This window comes from Sminthopsis crassicaudata, chromosome 3 (genome assembly GCF_048593235.1).
Source record: "Sminthopsis crassicaudata isolate SCR6 chromosome 3, ASM4859323v1, whole genome shotgun sequence".
NCBI lineage: Eukaryota > Metazoa > Chordata > Mammalia > Dasyuromorphia > Dasyuridae > Sminthopsis > Sminthopsis crassicaudata.
In genome coordinates, this window is record NC_133619.1 from 324,434,822 (window position 1) to 324,449,739 (window position 14,918).

Consider the following 14,918-nt stretch of genomic DNA (forward strand, 5'->3'; position numbering starts at 1 on the left):
ATATATGTATAACCAGAAAAATAAAACAATAAAGAAAAGGAAAAAAGGCAGTTCAAGTTTTACCTCTGACACACTAACGATTAACCTTGTTTTGTCTACAAATTGCAATGAAGATATAGACTTGAACTGGAAGTTTCTGCCTCTCTTGGGAATTCTTTATATCAATTAAATCATAAGTCTATTCTATACCCTTAATTGCATTGTAATAATGAAAAGGTAATCCATAAATAAATACAATAATAAATAATAATTATTGTTATATATAATTATAATAACTAGCATTTATATAGCACTTTAAGTTTTTCATAGCACTTGTTATTTCACAACTGTGAGGTAGGTATTATTATTAACCTCATTTACAGATGAGGAGACTGAAGCAAAGAGATGTTGTGATTTACCTAAGGTCATACAGCTGTTAAGTATATAAAACAGTATTTCATGCCTGATCTTCTTGACTCCAAAACCAACATTGTACACACTATACCACCTAGTTATCTTTCTGTGTACCTGTTTCCTTTTCTTAAAAATAGACATGATAGTCCCTAAAGTACCTCATGCACAGAGTTTTTATAAGGTTCCACTGATATGAAATATGTAATATATAAATGTTAAAGCTATATAAATATTAGTTGAGAAGAATATAGGAAAAGCTATTTAAATGTTAGTGAAGATGGTGAATTCAATTCCAGAAGATTTTGGAGCACCATATTTGTACAAGGGAATCTCTTGGTTCCATCAACAGGCATCTATAACCATAGTTTTTGACATTCTGTGGCAGGTGATGAGTAAAATTCTGGGCTAATGTTCAGATTTCAAAAGTAAAAGTGAGGAAAAGCAATATAGATAGCAATACCAAGTTATTTCATATTTAGCTCTCTATTAATGCCCAACAATATTAGTAGCTGGCATCTATAAAGAGTTTCAAGGTTTACAAATAGATTTATATACATTATAGGAGCTTTATTACAACTTATGCTATATTATTATCATTTTACATATGAGGACACTAAAACCAAGAGGTTAAACAATTTGACCTTAATTATATAACTATTAAGAAATGAATGACATGTGTAAAATTTTTAGCAAAGAGCCTGTCATTATTATTCTCAATATTAAATATTGTCTGACATAGGCTATGAACCTATGTCTTCTTTGCCCTAAGTCAAAAACTGCATCTATTAAGTCACAGACTGCAAAGATTTAAGACTTGTTGAATTGTAATACCACCAATTCAGTCACCAATGACTGAATGTCAGGGCTCTAGGCTGAGATGAACATCTTAATTTAAGGAAACATTCATTAAGAGTCTTAATTTTTTGCTCCATACAAATTGCAATCTTTTTGAAATTTTGCTAAAAAGGAATTTGGCTCAGTATCATCATAAAGGAATACATTTAAAGATGGACTTTGCTTTGTATTATGAGGTCTCTAAACTGGTTCCTATTAGGATATGCTTTTACACTGGCTAAAAGCAAACTTTTGTTAACAGAGAGAGTAGTTTGATTATTTGCTGGAATCTGGAAATCTACATTAATATTAATCTGAACATAATCTATTAACTCTCCCTCCCCACATTCACAGTTGAAATTGAAATGAAAAGGGACTAGATAAACTAAGTGCATCAAAATTCTTCTGCTGAGTTAGTTGATAAAGGTCAAGTCTGTTAGACTGATAGATATTATTTGGTACCTCCAACACTCCAATACAGCTAATTCATATTAACAAGTGCAAGGTATTATACTTCAGATCATTCTAATCTAGAAGTTCAACAGAAGGTATTATGCAATGTACTATGTTCTTTTTTCATGTTCTCTTGATATTGCTGGAAATCATTACAGTATTTAGAGATCAGCTATCTCTCAATAGTGTCATGTTATGGCTAATTTGTTTTTCTCGTTATTTCTCTTTTTTATGGCATTTTAAAAAAATCATTTCTACATTCCTTTTATAATTCTTCATTTACACTGTATTGTAGCCTTCTCATGTCCATCATGTGGTTCTCCACTTTCATTCTTTAGATAATGTTGTCTTTTGAAGAAACAATTTTTAAAATATATTCAGAGGATTGGCCAGGTAAGAGAATTGTCTGCCTTAGGTATAGCATGGTTACTAAGAGTATGAACTTCTTGGTAATTATGCTACCCCCAAGACAGTCACAATTATATGGAGTTTGAGGAAAATGAGAATGGTATCTTGGACACCAAAAGAAGTGCTAACACAAGTAAAGTTGTGGCTAGGAGAATATAGGATCCTTGATCTTACAACAAGGTAGATTAGGTTCTATTTAAAATCATCTTTTGCAAAGATTCTAAATTTTGTAAAAGAACAATTTATTGTGATACTTTTAATAACCTCAGTGTCATAGAATGTTAATTCCAAAGAGACATTAGAAATCATCTGGTTGTGGATCCTTATATTATAGATGAAATAACTGAGGCCAGAGGAGCTCAGTAATTTGCCCCAGAATAAGTGATAGATCCAAGAATAAAAATAGGCAAGTTGCATATTTTCATTTCAATACTCTTTCCAATTTTATAATAATTCTCCTATCTAGCATAATAAAGTGCTAGAGGGCAAGGATTCCCTATATACTTTTTCTTTGTCAATCACTTAATATACCAAGTAATTATAATACCTACAATAAGTCATTTAATTGCTTTTCCCCAATAAAAATGATAAACTATGGTATTATTATTGTATGATTAATAATTGACTACATTTTAGTTTAAATATTTAGGAAAATAACTTTTTTATTAAAAATCCACGAAAAGAAAGTTTCATGTTTACTTCATATCTCTTGAAATGTACCAAAATGTACCAAGAAATTACTGTGCTGTCTGGCTGATATTAAAAAATACATAGAGGAACTTGAATAAAAAATGAAAAATAAAATGAGCAGAACAAAGAAAGCATTGTCTACAGTAATAGCAATATTGTTCAAAGCATAATTGTAAACAACTCAGTTATCCCATTTAATATAAATATTCAAAGCAGTTACAAAGAACCTATGAAGGAAGATGCTATTGACCACCAGAGAAAGAATTGGTAAATAGAAGCATACATTATATGATTTTATAAATATACAATACATACATGCATATAAAACCTTACTGTATATACTTCATAAATGCATTCATATATATAGTATATATAAGTGCAAACACATATTTAACTATATGAATGTGTGTGTACTAATATATGTAAAATAATAAATTTTTCTAGTGAAGAGTGGGACAGAAGGGAAGGAGACAATTTGAAACTTAAAATGAACATAACATAAATTATGTGCCAACTACATATATAAATATTTGATATGAAAATTTCCTTAATATGTTTAAATCCCATCCAAAAAATTAAAGAGATTAATTATTGCATTTTGAATTTTTATGTATATTTCCATCAGAAAATTTCAGGATAAAATTATGATTCCTGCTGTTAATCTATCTGTAGATACGTACCATTATTTACTTTTTTAAAAATCAGGAAAACAGAAAAGAATGCTGAAACATCTTACTCAAGGTTATGACAAGAGTAAATATAAGAGCTAGATTTGTATAACAAAGACCCTGGCTCATAAGCATCCTAACTAAATCTAAATCCATTAAACAATTTTTATCCTTGTAAATAGCACATTTTCCTGAGTTCAAGATACTTTCAGAGCTTTAAGCATTAAGACTTTTTAATAAATGCACTGAGCCTATTTGACTTCTGGCTGTCTAGGATTATGTCACCTCACGTAAAGTGAAGTGGAAAATTTAGAAAATTATGTGTATAAATGAGGCAACAACATTTTGAACCAGATAATTCAAGAAAAAATAACATCTTAAGGTAATTGTTTCTACTCATTCCTATGCTTTTTTTTTTTTTTTTTTTGGTGTAGACATGATTTATGTTATATTCATTCCAAGCAGTGATAGTGTTACAGTGGAAGGAGGCTGATGAAATATTGGCATAGATCTGGATGGGATTGTTGAGAATCTTTGAGGAGCAATGGAAATATAATATTCTGCATATTGCTTTTGACAGTTAATGAAGTATATGTATGAGCATTTCCCTCCTTTAGCTTGCCAATCTAAAGATTGAAAGTTTGGATTTTCAATGGTTTTCCTTATTTCTGTCCACTCAATGAAAATTATATTAAAAATTGAACATGTTTGAAAATTTAGACATTTAAAAATGTCTATAACATTTAAAAACACTGTAACATTTAAAAATCATGTAATCATATAATCACAAAAGAAATAAGTCCTGGGGAAGATAAATTGATAAGGAGTCATTGCTTATTTTCATATTTTTAAGTACCGTGAATAATGTGTAACACCACAATCTTGACTTGAGACAGGTAAAATACCTAAATCCATTAACCAGGACTACTTTCATCTCCTCATAGACTACTGCAGTTCTTACTTCAACAGATTCTTTTTATGGTGACTTGGCTCGAAATCAATGTCTCAGTACCCACTTAAGTATTTTGACTTTTATTGCTCTCTTCAAATACTTAATCCTGAAATGGCTCTTACTCAAACTATTTCTCCCTGTTGTTGGGAAATGACCCTATGTTTTTGGACAGCTTACTGGTTGAGCTTCTTATACATGTTAGCATTCTAGCATTCTAGGAAGATCTAAGTTGAAATAACAATTTTGATACTTATTAGTTGTGTAACCTGAGGCATATCAATTAACTTCTCTGTGATCTAGTATCATCATCTTTAAAATGAAGATAATATCAATAATATGTATAATGTTGTAAGAAATAAATGAGTTACTCTATGTAAAACACAATACAAATGCTAGTAATAATTATCTTAGGAAATTGGTAATCATGATACAACAAATATTTTTTTCTAGAACACCTATTCCTAACATTGATTATTGTAATGAACAACAAAAAAAATCTCCCACTAGTAAAATGCTTTTATAAGGGAAAATGTGTTTTTTATTGTACTGTTATTATTATACTGTAATTAAATTCTTCATAAGAAAATCACTATAGGGTATAAGGATGGAGAAAGTGACTCAATTCTTCATAATTTGGAAGGTATACCAGGTCAGGCATGTTAGATTTTAATGGGAAACTGGGTCAAAACAAAATAGTATTTGTTTATAATGTTATTTGTACCATATAATAGAACAGAATTGAAATGAAAAGTTCATCAAAACAATGTATAATCAGCCTCTAAGAAATGGCTAAAATATTTGATATACATTATATATAAGGGCAACAACAATGTATAGATGCATGTGTATATTTACATCTATCTATTTATCTGTCTATCCATCTATCTGTCTGTCTGTCTATCCTTCTATCTTTCTATATGTATGTTTGTGTCTGTCTATCCCGTGGCCTTTAATTCAGCTAGATATCTTCTTAGATCAGGACAGTCAGAAAGTTCTGCATTATGGATTCTAAATAAAATGCCCCTTACCAACAGAGATAGGAGAATACAGGCAGCACTCTCCTGAAATGATAAATTCGTTTCCAAACAACTTTAAAATAACATATCAAAATAAATTCTGTAGGGTAGAATTAATGAAAGAATGGGGTAAAACTATTCCATCCCAAAACAACTTAGAAGGTCATCAAAAAAGATCTGTCTCATTGGGCTGAGAATAGAATGCAGTCCGATGAAAGCTTTTACCCAGACAGAGGCAGTGAGAGGGTTGGAAAACTGGTCAGAAGGAGAATACAAAGAACACTTTGGTAGAACTACCTGAAAGTCATGAACAAAAAGAGCCTAGCTATCATATGTCAATAATAATCAAGGAAAACTGTCTTGATATTTTAGAACCAGAAAGTAAAACAGAAATCGAAAGAATACATCAATTCTTTTTCTGAAAGAAATCCCAAAATTAAAACTTCCAGGAATATTATAGTCAAATGTCAGAGTTTCCAGGACACATATAAAATATTATACAGCATCCTGAAAGAACTAATTCAAACATTATGGAATCACAATAAGGATAACACAAGATTCAGCACTTTCTACATTCAAGGATCAGAGGAGTTGAAATACCATATCCTGGAGGGTAAATCAGCTTGGATTACAACCAATAATCATCTATTCAGAAAAACTGAACATAATTCTTTGGGGAAAAATTGATATTTAATTAGAGGACTTCCAAGCATTCCTATTGAAAAGACCAGAGCAAAACAGAACATTTGATTTTCAAATACAAGACTTGAGAGAAGCACAAAAAAAGTAAACAGGAAAAAAAAATCATAAGGTATTCAATAAGAGTACACTGTTCTCTTTCCTATATGGAAAGAGGTTACTTGTAGCTCCTCTTACATTTCTCATTATTAAAGCAGTTAGAAGAATTATATATAGAAGGAATGAGTATGAATTGACTATGATGGGATGATATCCAAAATAATAAAATTAAGGAGTGAAAAAGAGAGATGCAGGGGGATAAGTGGAAAGGAAAATGTAGGATAGAATGGATTATCTTATGTAAAAGAGGCACAAAAGATATTTTACACTGAAGAGGAATATGGGGTTGGAGGGATGGATGACAATACTTGAAACTTATTCTAACGTGAATTAGCACAAAAAGGGATTAACATAGATTCATATGAATCTATTTTGCTCTCTAGGGAGATAGGAAGGGAAGGCAATAAAAGAAGGGAGAGGGAGGCTGATTAAGGGAAGAACAGAGTGATGATCAGAAGTAAAACACTTATGGAAAGGGACAGGATAAAGGAGGGAGAGAAAAGGACAAATAGAGGGACAATAAGATGGAGGGAGATACAAAGGAAATAATCATAACTGTGTATATGAATGGGATGATCTCCCTCATAAAACAGAAGCCAATAGCAGAGTGGATTAAAACCCAGAATATCATAACATGTGTTTCTTGCAAACAAGAAACATATTTGAAGCAGCATGACATACACAGAGTAAAGATAGGGCTGAAGCAGAATTTTCTATACTTCAGCTGAAGTTTTAAGAAAAAGTATTAGGTCTGGCAATCATGATTTCAGATAAAGCAAAAGCAAAAAATAGATCTAATAGTCTTAATTAGAGAAACTTCATTTAGCTAAAAGCTACCATAGACAATGAAGTAATATAAATACTAAACATATATGTGCCAAATTATAAGGCATTCAGATTATTAAAGGAAATGTTAATTGAGTTACATAAAGAAAGAAATAGTAAAACTATACTATTGGGACACCTCAACTTTACCCTAACAGAACTAGATAAATTATGGCAAAAAATAAACAAGAAAGAAATTAAGGAGTTGAATAAAATTTTCAAAAAATTAGATATGATAGATCTTGATACAAAATTGAATGGAAATATGCAAAATTAGTAACTATTATATTAAATTAAAAGAATAAACAATGCAGCCAAGATTAGAAAGAAGGTAAAAATGGGCGAGTGAGGTTGGAGGATTTACAGCAATTTTCTCTGAAAAGGCCTCATTTCTCAAGTATCAAATTTATGAAACTCTGAGATGATCCACAAATGATAAAGGATCAAAAGATATGAACAGGCAGATTTCAGAAGAAGAAATCAAAGTTTTCTACAGCTATATGAAAAAAAAATGCTCTAAATCACTATTTATTAGAGAAAAATAAATTTTAAAAAACTAACTACTTCATACCTATTTGACTGACAGATAGGAAAATGACAGATATTAAGCGGGGAAGGGGAATTGAGACAGTAATTTCCTCATAATTTCCCAGGAATTATATTATCTTTCTATCATTTAACCTTTGTTATGCTATCCACAATTTCTGCACAAAACCATCCTGCCTCTTGTTCTTAGTAAAAAACATTACTTGGATTGAGATTAAAACTACCTTAAATGGATTCCTGCATATTATTTCCTCCCATATCCCATAGATTCTTCAGTTCCCATTCCTTTATTTTTCCTTTTTGTTTCATTGGGTGTCCCATCTCTTTTTTCAGACTAACATCTATCCCTCCCCAACACACACACACACACACACACACACACACACACACACACACACACACACACATCCTTTTGCTCTTGATTTCATCCTTTCTCATCTCTCTTGGGATATAACTCCATTAATGTCTTTGTTTCACACATTTAACTTTCTAACCAGTTGACTTCTTGTCCTTTGGGGAAAAAATGTTCACATATACCCTAAAAAGGAGTTCTCTGCTTGTAAATCCTTTTGTCTTCTATACATTCTCTTTCTTCCCTTAAACAACAAAAGTCTTTACTTTCATATTACCTGTTGATTTCTCTACCTTCATTATTCCTGATTCTTCTTTCTCAGTAATTACTAATGATCCTGATTATCAAAATTAAATAATTTTTCTGGTCTCATATGCTTCTAACAACTGATACTCTCGACCACTTACCTCTTCTGAATGCAGCTGCATAGATTCTCTTCTTTTGATTCCCAAGACATTATACTCTTTCTTTTTGATTTATATGATTATTGTATACTACTGTCTCCTAAAAAATATTTCTCCTCCCTCACCTTCTTAAATGCCATGTCCAATCAACTGTGCTCTTGAATTTTGGACTACTTATTTGTATGTTCTCCTTCTTTTATTTCTCTCTGCTGAGCTCTGTATTTCTATTTCCTCTATTTCTTTCCACTTCGATGATAGCATTTCAACCTCAACAGGTTGTAAATTAAATTGAATCTATCATCTCCCATTCAATATCTGCAGCTCCTTCTGACTCCCTGTTTTTTTTTTTCCTCATTCATAGTGTTACCATTTTCCCAATTACTTAATATTTAAACCTTCCAAGCCATCATTGACTCTTAATTTTTCTTTATTCACAGATAAAGTCAATCATTTTCTTGTGGATCTTAAGCTTCATAATGTTTTTGATATCCACATCTTTGTTTTATCCTTCCTGAACACTGTTACAACTTAATTTAGTCACTCATTTTCTTGCATAGATTGATGGATTTGTTTACCACCTAATCTCCCCATTTCCAGTCTCTATATAGGTTCTACACCTCATTTTCAGGTTATCCATATTAAATGCCCACTTAGGATTCCATCAGTCCTACATTTATGAACTTTCAAGAATTCTCTTTTGCCCAAGATTAAGGTGAAATTTACTAGCTTAGCACTTCAGTTCTCTAAACATAGCCCTAATCTATATTTTTACTCTTCTTTCCTTACTCCCATGCATGGAATTTCCCCTCTGCTTCACCCACAATTATTTTAGACATTGTTTCCTGAATATAGACCATGCTTTTTTGCTCCTGTACTTTCAATCACAATAATCTTTATGACTCAATTGTTCTTCTAGCCCTTTCTTTTTTTATCTCCCTCTGGAATTATACCTATTGTTTAAGGCCTAGTTCACATACTTCTTCATCCATGAGGCAATCTATGAGTCTATTAACCAAAGGGCTGTCTTTCATAAGATCTCTCATAAATACTTTCCCCATTGACTCCACCTCATTTTATCTAATACTGTAGATGTCTGCATGTTTCTCAATGTCACATTACATTGCAAACTCTGTGAAGAGTTATCTCACCCATATTTGTATTTTAGACCTCCCACCATGCCTAGTATATTATAGTAAGTGCTTTAACAGATGTGTCTTGGATAAATGAGGGATAAAGCCCTGAAGTCTTATAATACTCTAATAAAATCTTAACATTTCAATAGTGTGACTTTCCTAGCTTAGGCTTCATATTTTTTGTTTATCCTTATGTGGAGAGTAGATTCTTCTTTTAAAACTATTTGTAGGTACATGATTTACCTCTGCTATCAGGAAATGTGACATTCCTAAAGGAAAGATGACATTTTCTTCTTTGTTTTTCAATGAACTCTACTATGCTGTTCACTGTTTTGCATAGATTGGGCATAAACAAATGTTATTAAGAACTATTGATATAATCTAAATAGTTCAGACCACATATAACTTCAAAAAGGCATAGTATGACACTGACAAAAAAATAAAAACTCAAGGATACAGAGGCAGCCAAATAGCATAGTGACTAGAACAATAAATAGACCTGTGATCAGTAATATCTGAGTTCCTATGCTTCCTCAAACACTTTCTGGCTTCCAAAGCAATTCCAATAAACTTTGGATAGAAAACTATATCTGCAACCAGAAAGAGAACTATGGAAATTGAATGTAAATCAAAACATACTATGCTCACTTTTTCTGTTTTTTTTTTTTTTTCTTGTGTCATGGTTTATGCCTTTTGTTCTTATTTTTTCTCTTCCGACATGATTAATAAAGAAAAGTATATTTAAAAAGTTAATATACACATAAAATAATAAAATACATTTGGAAAAAAAAAACCTTCCTGGCTGTATTTACCCCTGGGCAAACTAATTAAACTCCATCTGCCTCATTTTCCTTGTTTATAAAATAAAGATAGTAGTACCTACCTTTCAGTATTATTGGAAGGGTTAAAACTATCTGCTATACAAATCACTTTATAAACCTTAACTTCCAATTTATACGCTAACTTTCATCACTAACTATCATTATAGTTTCTAGATTTTTAGTTGAAGGGAAACTTTGGGGCTGTCTAGAACAACCCCCTCATTTTAAAGAAAGATAAGGAACTGAGACCTAAGGTCACAAAGTGAAATCGAAAACCCAGGCCATTTGACTCCAAAACCAGCACTTACTCCACTCTGAAATCATTATTCCTATTCTTCAGATGGCAAGTCTGCAGGAGTCAAGTGTCCAAAGACCCTCTTAAGAACTGACAAATGGAAAGTCAAGGAATTTGTGCCAGCCTGTCTTACATCCTTCCCACTAGGCTTATCATCTACATAGCAGTGAGAACAAAACATTCTGCAATTTTAGTCTGGGACTGAGGGTAAAACCAGGTCCTTTATAGCTCTGCCATGATTTTGGCTTTGTAGAATACAGTTGAAAATGGTAAAAGAAAAATAACTATTATTATTTTTTTGCTGAACAGTTTAGCGCTTTATAAACATCTGTTAAAAAAAAAATCCTTGAACTACCCTGGGAAATAAGTGGGTAGAAGGATTTTATTTCTGATTAGGAGGCTAGGATTCTTGCCACATCCTTCTGTTCTTGTTCTTTACACTATGAACTTGTGACATGACCTATTAGAATCCAGGACTCGATTCCCAGAAGGAATTTTGACCCTCTGAATCAAAGAGCTTTCTGGGTTCTTATTTCTGTCTACTTTCTTTTTCCTATACCTTCATCAGGGAGAAACAGGTGTTCATTCTATTAACAGTCTACAACTAATGGAACAGTGGGGGCTTGACATTTTTCAACAAATTCTGAACTCTCTGAGACTGCCACCATATTCATCATGCCCTGGGTAGAAGAGGAATTTCTTGCTGTGACCAAAAAGAAGGGAGCAGAACTGTTAAAAAAAAAAAAAAAAAAAAAAAAGGAGAAGCTGATTTTCATGCCTATAATTTTCTACTTTACTTTGCACTGTTAATGCTGGTAATTAATGGGAGTGTTTGTGTTTAAGTGAGATTTTTATCCCTCCCTCTCAATTGTCTCCTTCAGCTTGAGCTCTTCCATAGTCTCCTTCCATTCAGAGCATGAATTTTGAATGCATGTGGGCTTGAGAATTTAAAATAAAAGGAAATTGAGGGAAAGATTCAGTTAACTTAAAAGATACTTAACTATGCTAGTGTAATTCATATCCATTTGAAAGTTATCTAAAATTCAGTGTAAACACTGTTTGCTTTTACTAACTACCCTGAATAATGTAGGAATATCATTATACATAAACTTCTTCCTATTTCTGAAAGCATTTTAAAAATACAATTAAATAGCCCTGTGAACTTCCTCTTCCCATCCTTCCTCCAACCCATTTCTCCCAGACAAGGAAAAATTGGAAATTTTGAGCTAAAATTACTTCCATAGGAAGAGAAGGCTGTCCATATTTAACTGTAAATACTTCAAAGAACTTTTTCCATATTTTAATACAGTAATAAAATGTTTGGAGGTTTTTGGAGAGTGTAAGCTCCTCAAAGGAAGGTTTTATCTTGTTTTTTAATGTTTTATCTCCAGGACTTGGCACAATCCTTTACTCAGAAGTACACATGGAACAAATGCCTCTTGGTTGGCATAGTAATGTCAAATCTGTGTCATGTAACTAGGAAGAACATTGTATCTATGAAATCATTAATATATTTTGTTTATACAACACAGTTATTTGCCAGTATAATTTCTCTAACACTAAAGTGATCTTTTGCTTGTAAGAACAATAAGGAAAACCAACTGATCAGAGACCATATCTGATGGAATAAATAGTAGTGTCTACCCATACCTTGCCTTCTATTCTCTCTAAAGGGAAGGAAGTTTTCCTCTTCTATTCTTTGAAGAGATTTGCCATTGCAATTAATCAGAGGTCAATGAGTCTTTTCAATGCTATCTACATAATCTGATGCAGAAGTTAAGTATGCAGAAACAGGAGAAAAAATACAAATAATGACTACAGAAACAGATCTCTGTTCTTTTTGAAAATCTCTCCTCTTTCTTTAATATCATATTCTGCTTGATTTCAGAAAGGCATTGAGAAACTACATGAACTGATGCTAAGTGGAGTAGAGCCAAGATGATATTGTATAGAGCAAGAAGATTATGTAATGATCAACTCTGATGGAATTGGCTTTTTTCAACAATGAGGTGATTTAGGCCAATTCCAACAGACTTGCAATGGAGAGAGCCAGCTGCATCCAGAGAGAAGACTATGAGAACTGAATATGGATTACAATATAGTATTTTCACCATTGTTGTTGTTGTTTCCTTGCTTTTTTTCTTTCTCTTTTTTTTCTTTTTGATCATATTTTTCTTCTGCAGCATGAAAAATATGGAGATATGTTTAGAAGAATTGCACCCGTTTAACTTATATTGGATTCTTTGCTGTCTAGGGGAGGGTTGGGGAAAAAAAGGAAGGAGAAAAAACACAAGGGTGTTTTTTACCAAGATGGATGTTGAAAGCTTTTTTTGTGTGTATTTTGAAAATTAAAAAAAAAAACTATTATTAAAATACCATATCCTACCTTTCTCCATTCCTGTCTATCAATTATTCCTCTTGTTTCCTTTCTTTGCTTTCCTCTTTGCATCCACTTATTGACTCCTTAAAAGTAGTGATCAACAACACTCTGTCATCTTATCACATGTTCACATGCTCACATGCAAATGAATACAAGACATAACAGCAAAAATTTTCCACAAAGAAGACAATTAATTCTCTAATTCAGACTTTCATTCATTCATTCAGCTATTTATTAATTCATTCATTTATTTGCGTGTTTGTGTATCTACTTGGCTTCTGAATTTATCCATCTATTTGTGGGTTGTTGTTTCTTTTTTATATGGAATGGACTTCATTGGTAAAGAAGTAAACTCTATGAATGCTTTCTTAGATCAAAAAAGGTTTTATAAGGGCAAATATATTTATAACATCTCTGTGTGTGTGTGTGTGTGTGTGTGTGTGTGTGTGTGTGTGTGTGGTAGCAAACAACAACAAGGAACTCATGACATGTCCATCAATTGGGGAATGACTGAACAAATTTTGGTATGTGAACATGATGAAATATTATTGTGTTATAAAAAAAAACAAGGAAATAGATCATTTCAGTAAGTTCTAGAAAGAAGTCTATTAGCTCATAGAGAGTTAAGTTAGCAGAATCATAAGGATAATTTATTCCATAATAAGACTGTAAAGACAAACAACTTTGAAAGTAAACACTGATCAACACTACTCACACTAATTCAGATGATGAGCCATGCTGTCTACCTCCTAAGAGTGATGGTAGTGTCAGATTGCAGAATAAGATTAATATTTTTCAGCATGGCCAATTAAGGATTTTTTTTTGCTTCGCTATGCATATTTATTAAAGCAAATTTGTCCTCTCCCTCCTTTTTTTAACAATGAAGTTTTGATGCAAGGGTACAAGATAGATTATTTAACTATTAAAAAAATAAATGGAAGGAAATGCTAAATTGTAGTTAGAGGTTAGTGAAAATGAAGATTTTTTGTGTACTAGTTCAAGGTCCTCACTAAATTCTATCAGTGTACCCTAAATTAAAGATTATTACACCAAGTTTTCTGCTGGATGCTGGGACATTCACTATTCCATCTATAAAATCCTTCTTTCCCCCCTCTTGATTTTTTTCCTTTCTCTATGTTATTTGTCTCCATCTTCATTATCATTATTTTTCTTTGCATAATATAATTTTGTCATGATTTATCACTCAAATTTAAATTCATGACATCAACAAAAATTATTTGTCCCCCAAAGCTGTACACACAGCACAAACTTAGTTTCTCTGGGCCTAACCTTGGATTCAATCATCAGATTGAGAAAACATATGGACTTTGAATCATGACCTGAAAGTTTACATATACAAGCTTATGTCAAGCCAACAGGACAAAATTCCATTTAAATCTACTTGAATGTCTCATCTTATCTTCTTATGCATCCATCATATGCTGAATCCCTAAACCTCTCCCAGATGCTTCCTGTGACCTCCTCCCTTCCCTGATATGCTGTACTCTGCTGACCTTGACAGACAGATTTTCCTTTCCATTCACCAGGTGAAAGAAATACCAGTGGTGAAGCATCACCTGAAAGCAGCAGGTAAACAGTGTTAGATTTCACCTTGTCTCCTCCTATGCCCACTGTGGGTCTGTCTGTTCATTGAGCAAGACACCTGCTATTGGCTCAATGCCTGAGATGTAGAAGTGACTCTTCAGTACATTCACAAGGTTTGCCAGAAATCAGCATCGTTCCATGTTTTCGACCACTGGTAAAGTTGCAAGGCTAGCAAAAATGAGAACCAATAGAAGAACAAATATACAAGTGATGTAGGAGAAGATATGGGAAGAGTGAAAGGATGAGGAAAAAATGAGATTTCTCTTATGATGGGCCAGGACTAAGCTTTTGATCTTATTGTTATGTGACTCCTACTGACCCTCAATTCCCAATTCTGGTGAAATA